The 18,982-nt window shown below is 41.9% G+C and overlaps 1 protein-coding gene across 2 annotated transcripts in view; it reads left to right on the forward strand.

Moving 5' to 3' along the window:
* The window catches only part of RAB27A (RAB27A, member RAS oncogene family), a 95,575-nt gene that overhangs the window by 45,570 nt on the left and 31,023 nt on the right, over window positions 1-18,982 (forward strand). Inside the window, exon 2 of one of the 2 annotated variants that reach the window (XM_026648286.2) lies at window positions 1,064-1,184. The gene's annotated coding sequence lies outside the window, so the exon portion shown is untranslated. Of the gene's footprint in view, window positions 1-1,063; window positions 1,185-16,970; window positions 17,041-18,982 lie in introns of those variants that run through there. The other variant, XM_024198091.2, reaches the window with a different exon arrangement.

An 18,982-nucleotide genomic window follows, 5' to 3' on the forward strand; every position in this document is an offset into this window, starting at 1 on the left:
GTGCTAGCCACAACTGTTAGCCAAGGTTTTTACTTTTAAATCTGAAAACCATAGTAAAATGGTGCTGTAGAGTATAGCCCTCTATGCAGCCTGCAACGTTATTTTGTGAGGGGGAAACGTCTGTATGTACATGGCTATACTGCTTAGTATTGTGTGATTTTTTTTTTTTTTTTTTTTTGTATGGGAAGAAATAGAAGTAAATAATAGACATGTCCTCCACTCTGCAAATTTTCAATACTGATGAAATGCCTCTAACTTCATTTTAAATGTAAAAATAAAAAAAAAAATCTGTTTAATGATTAGCACCCCATGCCTACAACAGAGTCTATGCAGATGGATTCCTGCACCCACACAGAGGTGATTACAGTGGTGCTCTGTGCAGAGCAGGGCTCTGTCTGTCCGATGCTCATTGCAGGATCGGTTAAACACTTACTAAAATTCTCTGGCATCTTGTTCTTGTCCTACTGCTGTCATATGTCCTATTTAACTGAGGATTTCCCTGTTTTTTTTTTTTTTTTTTTAAAGGAAGTTGTCTGTTTTTGTTGTTATGGATCAGTTGTAAGGGAAGATGTGGACCCAGCATGCTTGAAGGTGATAATGCTCATTACATTTGGGGAGCTTTTGCTTGATGCTGGCTGATGTCCCATTTATAAACATTTTGTAAAAAAAACAAAAACAACCTCACAATAATAGGCTAGCATCCTTTTGTAGCTTGTTTTATTTAAAAATAGATAAAAGGCACTCTTTTTTAGCTACACGCACTCAGACTTGGTCCCTGGGTTAAGCAAAGGTTTGATACATTTACATTTAGATGGTAGAGATGGGCTAGTTAACTGGGTTGCTAGACTTGTGAAAGGAGGAAAAGAAGTCACTTGATCAGTCAGCAAGACCACATGACAAACAGCTGAAAGTAATTAGGTGGGTCATGATGTTTTTAGGCATTGGTTGATCTTGTATGTTACCATATAGGCAGCATAACATCTGAGTGCAAATGGTGATTTTTAGAGTCTAAATACACTTTTCTAAATTGCGTGTTTTTTTTCCCCATTGATCTCCATTGTAGATTAAAACCAACTTTCTTTGCATGGATGTGGTGTTCAAGAGATCCAAACTGCATCAGCACCGGGAAACTTGTAATTAAAGTAGATCTGGAAAACTACAGATCTATTTCCTGTTAATCCCAGGTATGTAAACTCCTTTTCTCTCAATGATTTACATACATATTTTACTGTGTTACTTTCTGGTGCTGACATGAGTTTATCATAAATGAATCTAAATACTGTGGTTTTTTTAAACAATTCTTTCCTTGTACTTTGACAAGTTGATTTTAAACATTTTTATTTCATCTTTGATATAGGCTTAATCAGCTGTACTAAATCCTCAAGTCCTGGAGGTGAAAGTGAAGTTAAGACTCTATAAATGCTGTATATGGTGTTATGTAGAATGTGCTGCTCTATCTTTTGTAAGCAGCTAAACAAAATGCAGCTCTTTGATGCTGAGTAAAATGGCTTTTTTGTTTTTAGAATGATGTGTTTGGTGATTGTAAATGTTTGAGTCAAAAACCAACCTGACTGAGGTTGTGGGAGACCTAGCTAAGGCCATCAGTGCTGCAAGCTGCAGAGGGTTTCTCTGTAAACGGTCTTAAAAACTTTTTAGAGGCAGGAAAGTTTATTTTACTCTTGATTTATATATGCTTTCTATTGAAAAGTATTTCTCAGATTGCTGATATAGGATGATATTCTGCTTTACAACTGGGTCAGTCATTGGATAAATAAATACAGATTAAATATTTATTCGGTGTAACTGAGTAGAATTTTTGGCCCATAGTCTGAGACTATAATTACCTAAACTCTTATGTAAAGATACATTAGCAAAATATTATGCAAATAATAACTACTGACATGTACATATAAAACAAAACTGAAACAAGACTTTTTTTTAATGATCTTGTAGTATGAATTTCTGTTACGGGGTAAAATTATATTTTAGCTGTATATTTAATCTAAGTACGGCAGTAATACATAAGCTTTTCATAGCTAAACTAAATTATGGAGGATAAAACAATTTACAGGAAGAAGAAGAAATCTGATTTTTGGCCCTGAATGTGCATCAAGATCCACTGGGCTAAACTTCTGTATTCATGTAGATCAATGTATATCGATGAGATTCCATGACCACAAGGATCTGTGCTAGTGTATCCTGATGCAGGATCTGTGTGTGTGAAATAGTCTATTCAGAAAGAGACCAGCCCTCCCTTTCTACCATCTCTGCTGGTAGAAGGGTGTGTAGTTTTACATGTGAAACATCATGAGCTGCTTCTCTTTGTGGGTTGATTTTTAAACTGTGCATCCTACAAAGTTGGGCCAGCTCTTGCACATAATTAACATGCGAGTGAGCAAAAGAACAAGGATGGTCAATTGTATAACAAATGCAACTTGATTTTAAGAAGACAGTTTTAGGACTGCAAACATATCTGTGTTGTGGGATTTTGTAGCTCAGCCCAAATGATACTCCTCAGAGGATCCTGAAATGTTTTTGGTTCTTCTTAGGCCATGATTTTCTCCCTCCCCCCTAATGTCACAGATCTGGTTTGGCTTCCCCTGCTGGTGGCGGATCAGATTGAGAGGATCCGAACATGAAGTCCCCTGCATGCTTTAAGCTTCCCTGGGTCTCAGCAGGCTGCAGCATTGTTTCCTCCCTTGGCCTCTCTGGCACGTTTCTTGGGCTCATCAGTCTCCTATATGCAGCTCCACTCAGCGTGAGCTGGTGAAAGTCTGTAGAATCCCCAAATAGATCAGCACCTGCCCTTTGTAACCTTCCAGTCCCTTTGTGAGGTGACATCGGAGGAGGCAAATCCAGGACACTTTGTTGTCAGGTGACCTTCTCCCTGACAAATCAGTTTTCATGGTCAGAGCCAGTCTTTTGTCTAGAGCAATAAGCAATTACATTTCAGTAGCTGAACACTGAATTCAGCAACCCTCTTGTGTCAGCAGCTTTAGCATTTCAAATCCAACATAAAGGGGAAAAAAAAACAGAGAGAAGATACTTAGCCTCCATATTAAGAAGGGAGTTTGCAGCTTGGTAATGATGCATACAGAGTTCATAAATTGTACAGATCCCCAGATCACTACTCCCCATTATGGCCCCTGAGCACTTGTTGGCAGTTACCATCACAGTGCTCATTGGAGCTGGGTGAAATTTTTTGGTGAAAAATGCAGCAACAGAGAACAATTTCAAGAAGTTGTCGTTTTTCATGAATTGTGTGTGTGTTTTATCAACACACATACCACCCCTCTACAAGTTTAAATGTTATGACTACATCTTTGAAATGAAATGGTTAGATTTTTTGGTTTGAAATGACTTGTGAGAAATTTCCTTCCAATTTATTAAAATAAAAAACATGAAATGCTCAAAATTAAAGCAAACTCTTTCATTTGATCTGAAACAAATTTTGTTTGATTTTTATTTGGGGCGGGACAATTGCCAATGAACTGAAAAACCCATTCACATAATGCTCAACTGTAGCTGGGATAAAGAACTAACTGTAGTGACCTCTAAGGCTGCCATCTTCACCATACCATAAATAAACTAGAAGGAATTATTCACCGAGCAGAAGGAACCATTATCATCCTCTTTTTTTTGCGGGAAAATCACAAGTCTGCTCCCAAACTCGTGGTCCTTCTTAGCTTTGAAGCCACCAGATTCTGCTTGTCTGAATTTGAAAAGACCTCAGATAGTCTGAGCTTCAGTGCAGTGTATCTATTGTAAATAGAAGTCTAAAAAATTAGGTTCCATAAATGTTTCGACTTGGATGAACCATCTCTCTGCCATTGGGCTTATTTCCCTTTCCTTCCATCCCTTTCTTAGTCAGTTTATTACACTTACAAGGCTGAGCCCCAAACCTCATTAAGCAGATACATGAACAGCTTCTTTCTTTGTTGGGATTCGTATGCTGTTGTCTTATAAAGAACTATCTTGTTCAAAACAGTATTAGGTAAAATAGCCTGGAACAAAACTCCCTGTAAACTTCCCAGAGTCAGACTCATTGTAATCCTTTTCCTGCTCTGCTAGATACATTTGCTGTTATAATTTCAGGTGCCCATTTTGTTCTTTTTAATATAATATTTCTGAATAATTTTAAAGTGGGTGTTAAATATCCTGTTTGGAAATCAGTTTCATAATCCATTCTAGTTAGTCTGATTATTTAAAGAATTTTTAAAAATAGTTTAAACTAACTCATTTGGGGATTTATTTTCCCCTCCTCCCCTCCTGTATCTAGTTACTATCATTCTAGCGAATTTTTCCCCACTTTCTGTTACTATTTCAAGATGGTATTGGTGAACTTGCCCATTTTCCAACATATATTCTGTTTTCATCATTCTCTGTCTGAGCTGCTCAGAGCACTTTCTTTAACTCAAACTTTTATCACAGTGCTGCTAAAAATAAATAACTAAACCATAGGAAAATTATTCAAGATGAGGATAGTTAGTGGTGTCATTAGGAAGGGAATCAAATAAACTGTAAACAATTCAGTGATCTAGTTTTCTAATCCATTAAAATGGACAACCAACAAAAGTTAAGCAAGTTTCCTCCAATTAAAAAACTAAAATAAACTCTGCTTTAGCAATTGATGGAAAAGCAGTCTTGGAAGAAATCCTAGAAGAATCAAGGAAATGAGTTGAAGTCAAAAAGGAAACAGAAGTGTCTTAAGGAAGAGAGAATTCTGCAGAAAGAAACTTTGGGTCAAATTGGTGTAATACCATGTAGCAAAGCGCCGACTCACCGGTGCAGCGCCTCCTCCTGGTCAGTCTGGGAATTAGCTCATCCAGCTCAGGAGCGCCCTCCTCTGGCCGGTTTCTCATCCTCAGTTACCTGCCCTTTTGTCTCCACCTCTGGCCCCATGTCCCTCCCGGACTCCAGTGCCCCTTACCTTGGGGTACTGCCTCACAGCAGTGCCCCCACACTCTAGGTCTCCCCTCCCAGGGGAGCACCAACCCCCTATACCCACCTTGCCTCAGTGGCTACTGCCAGTTGTCATCTAGCCCCTTCTCTCAGGGGCAAACTTAGGGTTACCATACGTCCGGATTTTCCCGGACATGTCCGGCTTTTTGGGCCTCAAATCCCCATCCGGGGGGAAATCCCAAAAAGCTGGACATGTCCAGGAAAATAGGGAGGTAGGGCCTGGCGGTGCGGGACGGGCGCGGTGCTTGGCCAGGGGCCCGGGGCCAGAGCGGTGCTGGGCCGGGGGCGCGGGCACTTGGCCGGGGCCGGCGCCAGGACCGGGACTGGGGTCGGCGCGGTGCTCGGCTGGGGGCACGGGGCCGGCACGGTGCTGGGCCGGGGGTGCGGGCACTTGGCCGGGGGCCGGCGCGGTGCTGGGCCAGGGGCCAGGGCCCCAGCCGGGCGGGAGACGCCGGGGCCAGAGCCTCTTGGCCTGGGCCAGCAGGCCGCCGAAGGGAGCCTCTCGGCCAGGGGGGCCGGACTGAGCTGCGCCGCACCCCGCCCCAGCTTACCTGCTGCCTCCCTGTTTCAGGCTTCCCGCGAATATGTGATTCGTGGGAAGCAGGGGAGGGGGAGAAGCAGGGGGCGGAGCGTTCAGGGGAGGGGGCGGAGTTGGGGCGGGGCTGGGGCGAAGTTGGGGGCAGGGAAGGGGCCCCATGGAGTGTTCTCCTTTTTAAAAATTAAAATATGGTAACCCTAGCAAACTGCAGTCTGAAATGGCCACTCATCACTGTCAATGGTTGGACCTGCTGCCTTTCTAGCCCCAGCTGCCTCCCTGCAGCTCTAGTACCTCCCCTGGCCTTTAGCAAGGCCTCAGCCTGGGGACTCACCAGGGCAGAGCTCCTCAGCTTGCCCTGCCCTTCCCCAGCCCTGCTCTGTCTCAGGTACCCTGCTTGCTCTCCCAGGCAGCCTGGTCCTCTCTGCTCCCCAGCTGGAGCAAGAGTCTCCTCTCTCAGCCTGCCCTTTTATCCAGGCCAGCTGTGCCCTAATTGGGTGCAACCACACATGTGTCTGACTTCCCAACCAGCCTCCCTTGGCTGCTTTTAACCCCTTTCTGACTGACTTAATTCATCACCAAGAATATATTTGACCTCTTTCTACATTTTAAAAAAAGTGTTATAGGAATAATGCATTCTTCTCAAATAACTTGGCTCCCACTAATAAAACAAGGGCTAGCTATTGACTTAAATAGGAGCAGGATTGGGTGCTATGTGGCTGTTTTAAGAGTTGGACAAAATGAGCTTGGGATTCTCTGGCTAGATTCTCAACTAGTGTATATTGGTGTAGTTCCATTACAGGCAGTGGAGTTGTGCTGATAAATATCAGTTAAGATGATCTATTTTACTGTTTGATAAAGTATCTTTCACGTAATGCTTTGAAACTGCAGAAGTAGTAACAAGCATTCTGCACTGCTTATAGATCTCAATTTTAAACAATTTTCTGAAAGGTTAGATTTAAATGTAGCCAGTATGTTGGTACAAATCTAAAAGAGAGCGGGGAGACAAGTATGTTTATTGCCAGACATTTTCCCTGACTAGAGTCCCAGTTCCACAATTGGATCCACATGGATGGACTTTTGTGCCTATGTAGAGGCCTGTGAAGTCAGTGGGACTCTGCATTTGTGCAGGGATCTGCCTGCAGGGATCGAGTACAGGACGGGGGCCTGGGTTTTAATATGTAATTCTATGACTGCTTTATACAGGCCATGAAAGGCAGCATTTATTTTAATGGTCTGTTGAAGCAGACAAACTCCATTTGTTGGAAAATGTTCTGTATACCGCTTCTCTCTTGTGATTTGTGGGTAGACATCCATATCTGAATGGCTTCTTTCATATCTATTTGCATTTTATCACGCAAGTTCCATTTCAGGGGTTTTAATATCTTTTTTTTTATAGTCATAATTTTTGTGGTAACTGTTAAGTTCAGATCACTGTATTCATTTTGATGGTTACAGTTTGCATGGGATCTTCTGATTCTTACTAATGTGTGTTAGACTTTGCTGATCTTGATTATACAGTAATTATTGGTCTGAATTTTCCTTGAGTTGAACATTGCCTTTGAGATACTCTAATGTAGATTCATTGCAGAAAGATATATTAGTTACATTAGTTTGATCACTGGCAACCTATTTTTCCTGAGTAATTTAGTACACTTTCTCTGGAAAGTGGTAGGGTGCACATGTGCACCCCCAGACCTCTGAACTATACACACATAAGTGCTGTGTATAAGACAGTAGAGCACCTTTCTTGGAGGCAATGTAGGTATGTTCTGAATAAAGATATTAGTGGGAAATTCCTCTTTGGGGAGGTGCAGGAAGTCCGTCTGGCATGTAATGTTCTGAACGTAGCAAAAGAAAAATGTCATGTAATGCCTCCATGGCCATACAGTTTCTTCAAAATAAAGAAAGAACTCTTTATGAAAAGTAACCATCACATGACAGACAAAGGTCTGTCAGCTTACAGCTAAGGAGATGTGTGTTTACTAACATACCCCAAGCCTCAAAGACAATTGGTAGTGGGAAAATCATAAGCAATATACTAGAGATTGCTTTTCCTTAATTTTTCTTTTGAGCTCCACATTTCGTATCCTGTTCCCGTGAATAATACCGGCCTGAAGCTTGGAGAGCAGGGCAGGGAGGAAGTATGATCATGTTCCTATTACGCCTCTAGCATTTTAGGGCAGTGATGAAGCTCCTCCACTCCTGTCTGTTTCTGGCAAGTCTTTCAATAGTTTCCCAGCTGGGCCCGAGGTTTTTCACCTCAGCTTCCACAGCTCTTCGCTATGCTGTTTTCGGGCGGCCTCATTTTCGCTTGCCTTCAGGTGTCAATCTTATTGCTACTCTGGTGATGGAATCAGTTTCCATTCGAAGCACATGACCGATCCATCTCCAGTGCCTCCTGGCAATGATGGTGCTCAGATCCTCTCGGCTGCACTGTGTCAATAGATCTTGGTTTTGAGATTGTTTTGGGCCAAAAGATATGGAGGATTTTTCTGAGGCAGGTTGTATAGAATGAAGCAGTTTGGACATGTTATACTTTCTCATTCCCCAGCATTCTGCACTATAAAGTAGTGTTGAAAGTACGCAGCTCTGAGAAGTCTTGAGTTTGGTTTTGGTGTTGTATTTTGATGATTTCCAGACTGTATTTAAGATCCTGAAGGTGTTCCTGGCTTTATTGATTTTGTTCTGGATGTCTTGGCTTGTTCCACCGTCCTGGCTGATGGTGCTGCCCAAGTATGTGAATGTTTCTACATTGGTGAGAATATAATCCTCTATCCGTACTGGTGATGGTGAGGCAATATTAAAGGTCGTGATATCTGTCTTATTGCGGTTGATTTTCAGTCCAATTTGCTGGCTGCCTGCATTGAATCGAGTTGTGTTTTCTTGTATATTGTGTTGGGTATGTGATAGGAGAGCAACATCATCTGCGAAGTCCAAGTCTTCAAGGGATGAGAAGAGTGTCCATTTAATGCCTCTTGGCATGTCTTTCTGTTGTACGCCACATTACCCAGTCGATGGCAATGTTGAAAACGATTGCAGACATGGCACACCCCTGACGTACTCCTGTTTTGACTTCAAAACTGAGCTCACTGTGATCAACATTGCATGTAAAGTTGAAATAGAAACTTTTGATGACGGTGATTATACAGAAAGGAATTCCATATGCCTTCAGAATGCGCCATAGGCTGGTCCTGTGAATGCTATCAAAAGCCTTCTCAAAGTCTATGAAATTTATGTAGAGTTGCCTTTGCCATTCTAAGTACTGTTTTATTATGTTTTGTAGAATAAAGATCTGGTCTGTGCATCCACGCCCTTTCCGAAAACCAGCTTACTCTTTTCTGAGAATGCTATCAAGTGCCTCTGATATATGCTGGACTATGATCTTACATAATACTTTGCCTGGCACAGATAAAAGTGTGATATCACACCAGTTATTAGTCACTGAGAGTTCCTTTCTTTGGTATCTTCACTATAACCCCATTGGTCCACTCATCTGGCACCTTTTCCCTTTCCCAGACTGATGTAAATAGAGGGGCCAGGATAGATGCTGCTAATTTAGGATTTACCTTGAACAATTCTGCATTCAAGTTATCCTTGCCAGGAGCTTTCCCATTTTTAAAGGATTTGATGGCTTGAACGATCTCTTCCTTCCTTGGGGTGTCTGTGTTGATATCAAGATCTTCTTCTGCCTCTCAGATGTTTGCTTCCTCTGTAGGTGGCTCCCTGTTCAGCAATTCTTTGAAATGCTCTGTCCAGCGCATTTCTTGTTCTTTTTTGGTTGTTAGTAGGTGGCCTTGTTTGTTCCTGATAAGAATGTTTGTTGGTGTCTGCCGTTTACCACTGATCAGCTGCGTCATTTTGTAGATGGTTCCTTGTTCACCACGAGAAGCTGCATCCTCTGCTTGTGTTGCAAGATTATCCATATAATGCCATTTGTCCGCTCTCACAAGGCATTTGACCCCCTTCCCCAGCGTGCCTTGCTATACTGCTCATGGTATTTGTCATTTAGCTTCTGGGATTTTGTGTCTAAAACTTTTCTTCAGGGCTCGTCTGGTTTCTATGGCATTCCATGTGCTGAGTGTAATCCACTCCTTCCTTCTCTTCTGCCTGTAGCCTAGACAGGCTTTGCTGCTTTGTTTATAAATTACTGTTACATTGTCCCACTTCTTGTTGATTGCATCATCCGCATTCCCCTCCTCTTCATCAAGGTCTGCAAGTGCTTGAAACCCATTTAACTGCAGAACGAAGGCTTTCTGTATTTCAAGGGACTTTAGCTTGTCAATATCGTAACGTCTATGTCCCTTGTTTGGTAGACGCACACTTCTCAGTTTTAGCTTGATGAAGGCTGTCACGAGGTGGTGGTCGCTGCCAACATCTGCACCCCTTTTCACTTTCACATCTGTCAGTGAGCGTCACCATTTGCCATTGATCATGATATGGTCAATCGGGTTCTTATCTCTGCCATTTGGAGAACACCATGTCAGCTTGTGAATTTCAAGATGTTCAAATAGGGTTCCGCCGATGACTAGGTCATTCATATTATAGAAATCAACAAGCCTTTCTCCATTTTCATTCATGGTGCCACACCCATGTCTTCCCATTGCTCTGTCATTGTTTGTGTTGTCCTTACCGACCTTGGCATTCAGGTCTCCCATGATGATAGATAGGTCGTGGTGTGGTACTCTCTCTAACTCCGCCTGTAGTGTAAGGTAAAATTTGTCCTTTACTTCTTCATCACTGTCATTTGTCGGAGAATAGCACTGAATCGGGGTGATATTATTCTGTTTCCCTTTCAGTCTGGCTCTCACAAGTCTGCAGCTGATGGATTTCCATTCAAGCAGGGAATGCTCCATTCCCTTTTTCAAAAGGATGGCAACACCCTCATGATGTCCATCATCCCATCCAGAAAACAGCAAAGTTTCTCCCAAAGCTGCTGTTAATCTTCCTGATCCTGTCCATCTGCTCTCGCTGACACCCAGAATGTGTAAGCTATAGCATCTCATCTCTGCTGTGACTTGAGCTAGCTTCCCTGTTTCATACATTGTCCGTACGTTCCAAAAACCAAGTTTGTTTTTTGTGTTTGAGCACTTCAGTCTTCATGCCAGTGGCTTCCTTTCAGCTTTCACCACTGGCAGTCATACGGGTCATTGACTCCTGAAGGCCATCACACACAGTAATGGTCAATTTCTCAGTCGCTGTTTCCGTAACATTTTTTTTTTTTACGGGACAGAGTTGTTAGCCCTGTGCCTAACCCCCAACCAGGGTGTCTGTTTTGTCTGGCCCCTCCCCCACAGACCAATATGGCACGGTTGACCCTACCAGGAGCAAAAAGCCCCTGCCGACACAGACTCTGGGGATCGTTAGAGCACGCAAGCTGTCCCACTATGACAAGGCATGGACAACAGAGGACAGCAGGGAGGAAGTATATTCAAGACAAATACACCTCTACCCCGATATAACACTGGCCTCGGGAGCCAAAAAATCTTACTGCGTTATAGGTGAAACCGCATTAAATCGAACTTGCTTTGATCTGCCGGAGCACGCAGCCCCGCCCCCCCGGAGCGCTGCTTTACCGTGTTATATCGGGTCACGTTATATCGGGGTAGAGATGTACTAGACAAGTTCCTCATTTGCCAATTGGATAATGGAATAATCTAATAAGAGAAGTTGCTGAGGCTACCTCGCTAGGTAGATTTAACAAGAGAATATACTATGAATATGTGGCGTACAGGAACTCCTATTCAAGTGTGGTCAGTCCTTTCATTAAAGTATAGATCACATCAGAATGTAGGATCCTGCCCAAAGAGTGGTAAAATGAAAAGAACAATGAGAAGAGGCTGGTGTGACTGGACAACTTGTACAGACTAGTTCAGCCTGCCTAACCAATGCCTCCATTAAAGTCCTATCGTTATCTTTTGCATGGCTCTGGAAAACTGACTATACTGGAATAGCAATTCAAATAATGTTTTTGCTAGGGGATAACCTGAAAGTTTTGGCAGAGTTCACTCCTGTTATAAAGAGCATAGCCAATGCTAATGCTAAGAGAAGTGCAGTGACTCTCAGGAGAGGCAAACCCATGCAATAAACTGATTTTTAAATTCTTGCACAGGAGCACACTGACGTCCTAGTTGTGCTCCGTTTTAAAAGGATTGGAAACCTATTCCTCCAGTAACAGACTGTGCTCCAAGAATGCATATGCCCTGATGTGACATCTGTTAGGATCTCTGCTTTTCTGTCACAGGCTGATAACCCATTGAAGAAAACAAGTTACTTCCCACAAACTACAGACTAGCTCTTGTCCAGGGTGCAATAGTATGTCCTATTCCATAACAGATGTGTTAAACATTCCCAGAAAAAGGTTTCTGAAATAGAAATAACACTTAAACCTGGAAACATCAGGAATTCTAATTAAATTCCAGATATATAGTATTAGCAGGAACCTGCCCGTCTGTGGCTGAAAATACATCTCCAAGGTACTGACTGTCTCAGTCCCTGCATAAGCTGGGTGAACCAATTTCCAAACACCAAGTACACAGCTTTCAAGTGACAGACCCCTGCCGTCACTTCTTTTTGGGGTGGGCCCTATACTCCATCTGCTCTTGACTGTGTCTCTGGGTTGCACGCTGCACCTCCCTCCCAGTTGCCAACCATGATACCTAAAAGGTCCACAGGTTCCCACTGGGCAGTAATACTTTGCAGTGACAGAGAAACAGAATCTTCAAAGCAACATATGGTTTATTTGCCAAAAGGTTCATAGCACTCAGAAAAATGGATTTAAAACAAAGACTTAAATGCATAGTGTCTTATGTATATGTGGCATTCCCCTCAAATCCCTCAGAAGAAGTGCCGTGATTTAATTCTTTTGGGGACCAAGCTGCAGCCTGTTTGCTGCACACTCTGATTTTCAGTTGGTCTGGGTGTCTTAAAAACATAAGAGCGGCCATACTGGGTCAGACCAGTAGTTTTATCTAGCCCAGTATCCTGTCTTCCGACAGTGCCCAATACCAGGTGCTTCAGAGGGAATGAACAGAATAGGTAATCACCAAGTGATCCATCCCGTGTCTTCCCATTTCCCAGCTTCTGGCAAACAGGGGTTAGGGACACTTCAGAGCATGGTTTTGCATCCCTGCCCATCCTGGCTAATAACCATTGATGGACCTATCTGCTATGAACTTATCTAGTTCTTTTTTTAACCCTGTTGTAATCTTGGCCTTCACAACATCCTCTGGCAAAGAGTTCCACAGGTTGACTGTGCGTTGTGTGAAGAAATACTTGCTTTTTTTGTTTTAAATCTGCTGCTTATTAATTTCATTTGATGACCCCTACTTCTTGTGTTATGAAAAGGAAAAAATAACACTTTCTTATTTACTTCTCTACACCAGTCATGATTTTATAGATCTCTATTATATTCCCCCTTAGTCATCTCTCTTGCAAGCTGAAAAGTCCAAATCTTATTAATCTCTCCTCATATTGAAGCTGTTCCATGCCCCTAATAATTTTTGTTGCCCTTTTCTGTACCTTTTCCAATTCCAGTATATCTTTTTTGAGAGGGGGTGACCAGATCTACCCGCAGTATTCAAGATGTGGGTGTACCACGGCTTTATATAGAGGCAATATATTTTCTGTCTTATAATCAATCCCTTCCTTAATGATTCCCAACATTCTTTTGGCTTTTTTGACTGCCACTACACATTGAGTGGATGTTTTTAGAAAACTATCCACAATGATGCTAAGATCTTTCTTGAGAGGTAAGAGCTAATTTAGACCCCATCATTTTATATGTATAGTTGGAATTATGTTTTCCAATGTTCATCACTTTGCATTTATCAGCATTGAGCAACAAAACGGCAGATGAAATTCAATCAGCCAGTTTTGTGAGATCCCTTTGTAACTCTTTGCAGTCTACTTTGGACTTAACTGTTTTGAGTAATTTTGTATCATCTGCAAATTTTGCCACGTGACTGTTTACCCCTTTTTTTTTTCAGATCATTTATGAATATGTTGAACAGTACTGGTCCCAGTACAGACCACTGGGGGACACCATTATTTACCTCTCTCCATTCTGAAAACTGACCATTTATTCCTACCCTTTGTTTCCTATCTTTTAACCAGTTACTGATCCAGGAGAGGACCTTCCCTTTTATCCCATGACAGCTTTACTTTGGTTAAGAGCCTTTGGTGAGGGAGTTTGTCAAAGGCTTGCTGAAAACCTAAGTACACTATATCCACTGGATCACCCTTGTCCATATGCTTTTTGACCCCCTCAAAGAATTGGTAGAGGCATGATTTCCCTTTAGAAAAACCATGTTGACTCTTCCCCAACAAACTGTGTTCATCTCTGTGTCTGTTAATTCTGTTCTTTGCTATAATTTCAACAAATTTGCCTGCTACTGAAGTTAAGCTTACCAACTTGTAATTGCCGGGATCGCCTCTGGAGCATTTTTTTAAAAATTGGCATCCTATTAGCTATCCTCCAGTCATCTGGCACACTGATTTAAACGATAGGGTACATACCACAATTAGTAGTTCTGCAATTTCACATTTGAGTTCATTCAGAACTCTTGGGTGAATACCATCTGGTCCTGGTGACATATTACTGTTTAACTTATCAATTTATTCCAAAACCTCCTCTGACACCTCATTCTGTGACAGTTCCTCAGATTTGTCACCTAAAAAGAATGAATCAGGTTTGGGAATCTCCCGCACATGCTCAGCCATGAAGAGCAGTTCAAAGAATTCATTTAATTTCTCTGCAATGGCCTTATCTTTCTTGGGTGCTTCTTTAGTGCTTCCTTGAATGCTGCTTTCATCCCTGTCACTCCCTGAGCAGTCTCTTTCAACTCACTCAAACTCTTTTCCTTGGCCTGGGGTCCTGTAATGCTTTAATATCCTCCTTTGATCCTAGGCTTAGCATTGGCAAGAGTAAACCACTCTAACATGATCAGCTTCCCCATTATTTCCTCAAGGACTATCCTCTGTGATTGTTTTTGTCTCTTTTGCTTGGTCTCTCTAACAACCCCTTTTGATTTAATTCCATAGCAAGTAACCCATTATAAGCAAACATAAAAAGGCATGCACAGTCATAATAAAAATAATACAAAGATATTTTCCAATTTGGCACAATGGCCATTGATTGCATGCTCAGTTAAGTCAATAAATTGGGTGTTTGATAAATCTCAGAGCCAAAGATTAACAACACAACACAGGATACTTTTACTGGCTGCCAAAATTGTGACTCAGCTCAACTCATACCCCCAAAGGTTTAGGAGGACTCCCAATTAGCTGGTTTTGGTTTTTTATTTGTGTGTGTGTGTCAGATGAAACTGACATAGAATAAACAAAACTAGAATGGATAAAGCAAAATCAGATGTGAAAAACCTGACATTAAGACAAACATCTCTTGTACCAAAAATAAGAGAGCTGGTGGGGGCATTTCAATATCAAGTAGAAGCAGCTCCATGCTAGCAAATAACAGCTAACGAGAAGAAAGGGTGCTGTTGTTGTTGTTGTTGTTGTAGTAGTAGTAGTAGTATATTCCAACAAAAAACAACCACCCTCCAACCACTAAGGAACAGATTCTTATGCTGCTGAAAAAATAGGCAACTCTATCAAAAACGTAAGGAAAAGAATCAGATCATATCAAATACTGAAAAATGCCCTCCCCCAACTCTTTTGCATGTTAGCCCTTTGTTCTGGTCGCGATAATGTCAGATACATTAGACAGTTTTATTTTGTAGTCACATTTTGTATTATAATTCATGGTATCTGTGTGGACTAAATAAATTATATGGAGAAATTGCAAGAGTGACCTGATAGGTATCTTCTAGGAGACTGATGCCTAATCTGCCCCTTGGACACCTGATATACTACTAATGGCCGTAGTCATTGTTGTCATTGGCTCTGCCAGATCTCTTCTAATACAGCATGTACATTGTATCCCTGCTGAGCTTGGCTATGTGACTGTTTTGAGACAGATTATCTATATTCCATATACATCAGTCTTCCAAAAATCAGGGTACAAGACAGCTGAGAGCTTTCCTATCCTAAAGGAAGACGGATTTTTTTTTTTTTGGTTTGTTTTTTAAACAGGAACTGTGGAATAAGTTTTTAGTTACTCTTTAGAAGCTGTCAGAGTGCAACTCTTAGAACTTGTCAAAAAAATTCTGTCTAAATTGTTTGACGAAAATTAAGTTTTTAACTGAACAATTTTTGTATGTGAAGAGTGTCTGCTTTCCATGGAAAATTAAATTTTTGAAATACAAAATATGTAATGCCCAAGAACCAAAATGTGTTCAGTTTTTCAGCTGAAAACAGAAATTTCCCATGATGCACTATGCCCATATAACTGCCATGGTGCATCACCTCCCCTTGTCAAGAGAGGAGCTTGCAGTGCATCAAGGGATATGCAGTCAGCCCGGCCTATTGAGGAGAATGGAGAGCATGAGACACCTGAACAGCTTTTCCCACGAAGCATCCTAGGGACGTTTGGGATTTGGCTGAGAAGAAATATTGAAAGTTTTTTTTTTTTTTTTTTGAAAATTTTTTTGTATTCCCCCTCCCCCCCCCCCCAACTCAAAAGCTTTTGCAGGGGAAAAACATTTCCCAACCAGCTTTAGTGGCTGGATTATGTCCAAAATGGATGATCATGGATATATCGCGTAAGTAAAGGGTCAGAAGATGTCTAGTACTCTCCTACTTAGACTAGCTATTTTAAAGTACCTAGTAGGGGTTTCTAAGTGTTCCATCAAACTTGCTTGATTTCTTAAAAAGAAGTTCCCAGTAGCCACAGAAGTAAACTCAAGCAGATGGTCCCAAGGCTGTTTACAGATAGCACACTCCAAGGAAATTAAACAAATAAGCCTGGCATGTTTAATTTATAGCATGGTCTTCTGAAACAGCCAATTAGATTAGATTTTATGATCTATGTTGCCTTTAGCTGCACACACTCATACAAACCTGCTCATGATTTGTGTGAAGGGCAATGTCACTTTCTGCATATACAAACCACACTTGAAGTTGAGTTGTTGTTGTTTTCTCCTCCAGTTTTGGGGTTTCCACTCTTTCATATTCCCTCCACTCTGCTTTTTCATTTACTACCATAATTCCAGTGACATGCTGATTTTCCCCCCCCCCCACACACACACTTCCAGGAGCAATCAACCACCCCTTAAAGAAAAGTTTAATTCCTATAAATATCTAAAGTACTGGTTCTCAATATACCGTCTTCTTCCCTCTTCCCCAGAGGCTTTTGTGGTGTGAGGAAATGAGGGGGCTTGTTTTTTTTCTCCCTTCCTTAGAGGTGGTGGTTTCCACTCCCTATCAGCACTATGTTGCTGTGAGGGTGGACAAGCTTCTGTTTTATCTTCTTCCTTTGGCAAGCGTATGTGTCTTTTATTAGGGAAATCCTGGTGGTTCCTAAGCTGACAGTCCATGTACAATGCTCTGTATTGTTCTTTAAATTTGAACAGGAAGCCCAGCAGGGAATAGTTCTAGGCAGAAGGTCTGTAGTGAAGCTGAAAAAGACACAGCAGCTGTTTTAGGTAATATTTTTTTCCTTATCCTAATTGTGAGAGTCAGTGTTAGGAGACAGTGTCACTTTGTATTTAGCAATGTCATATGATACCCTACACTAGCATTTCTCAAATGTGGCCACTGTAGCCGCATGTGGCCATTAGGGGCTTTTCTTGCAGCCACAACCTCCTGGGCAGCGGCCCCTCCCCAGGGGCCACCAGCAGTGGTTGGGGGGGCCCCCCCCGGAGACCCACAAGCTGGAGGAGCACGCAGTCAGTGAGTTCCCCACATTCCCGTGGGTGGCGGTGTTGGGCATCACCCCTAGGATGGCAAGTGGCAGGCTCCAGCCATGGGACTCTGTCCCCAGGCCCTGTCCTCTGGGTGTGGGGCTCTGGACTCCATTCCCTGGCTGCACTGTGGTGGGCTCTGGCCCCGAGCTCACCCCTCACTACCTCTGGCCCCTGCTGTGTGCCCCATTGCCCCTGCTGCCTCTGTAGCCATCTCCCCAGCCAGGGTTTAATTTGTCCCTGGGTTGCCGGGGCAGAGTAAGACTGCTGTGAAAAGTGATATTAACAAACATACAAATATCACTTTTCACAGTAGACTTACTTATAGCTAGCAAGTCTTAAAAAAAAAAAAAAAAAAAAAACACCCAAAAAGGCAAAAGAAACCACAAGAAAAAAGACAAGAATGTTCAAAGCATCCTATTTGTGTTTCTATTCTGTTTAGGTCCAGTAAAGAATAGAGACAACTGTACATTATTTTTATTATTGAGTCTGCAGAAAAAGCAAACCCCTACATAGATAAATTACAATGATTTGTACATGTATATATGCATATTTATTGTTTTGCCTAAAGTTAATTAAGTATTTTAGAAAAAATTGTCAGAGTGGCCACCAGCAAGAGTTGGTGGCCGCACTATGAGGCCACCAAAATTTTTGTTGTGAGAACTCCTGCCCTAACTGTCCTGTGTGTGTGTGTGTGTGTGTGTGTTTGGGTGGGAAAGTCGCCTGGGACCTGTGCTATGTCAGTCTGCCGAGACACAGGCAGACCTGCAGCTTGTAGAGCATGGGCTGAGTGTCCCTGCTGCATGCTCTATCGCTGTGGTATGCTTGACTTCTTGCTCCCACCCAATATTTGCATTTCCCCACCAACCCAGTGGGATTGGTTCATCAGCAGCAGTCTTGTTGTATAACCAGACCATTTTGGGATAGTGGAGAATAGAAGATCAGAAACTGTTCTTGCCTCTGCCTCCAGTCAGTCCATGTAATATGTGGGGAAGGGGTTGGAAATGTAAACAGATCAGAAGGCATCTGTGGAAGCTCAGTAACTATGCTGTCGTTCATTACAAATTCTTATTTAATACTGGCCATGACAGCTATGTTGCTGCTCTGTATTAAAGAGATTAAGGTTGGGCTTTCAAACAAATGGGTTAAAGCCATTCCAGTCTACAGTGTGCTATGACAAAGCAGCTATAGCAGTCAAATTAAAAAAAGGGGTCAAGCCTCATTAGAATTGGAGTGAGATGAAATTAATTTTAAAAATTGCTTTGACTTCTGTATAGTTACTGTAACTCATACCATACTACCTCATCACAGAGGCATTGCCGTATCTTCTAAATCTGACATCTACAGGAGAACATAGGGCAGTTTACTATGCAGGGTACAAATATCTTTCTACCAGAAGTTATATCATTTATCACTGACAGTGACCTCTACACTGTACATAAGTACAGACAGTTTGGCTTTAATGAAAGATAGACATATAGTGAGAAATGTTTAGAAGTGCCCAAAGCCTTTAGAAGCCCAATCATAATTGAATGTTAATGCTATTTTTTTTCCCTGATGCTACAATTTATTCTCCTGAATCTATATTAGAGCCAATCTGAACTTTTGACAAAATATATCAAAGCTGAAGCATTTCACAGAGACACATTGATAGATTTTTTTTTTTTTTTTTTTTTTTTTTTTT

Source organism: Terrapene carolina, unplaced genomic scaffold (genome assembly GCF_002925995.2).
Source record: "Terrapene carolina triunguis isolate 2854851 unplaced genomic scaffold, T_m_triunguis-2.0 Scaffold67, whole genome shotgun sequence".
Taxonomy (NCBI): domain Eukaryota; kingdom Metazoa; phylum Chordata; order Testudines; family Emydidae; genus Terrapene; species Terrapene triunguis.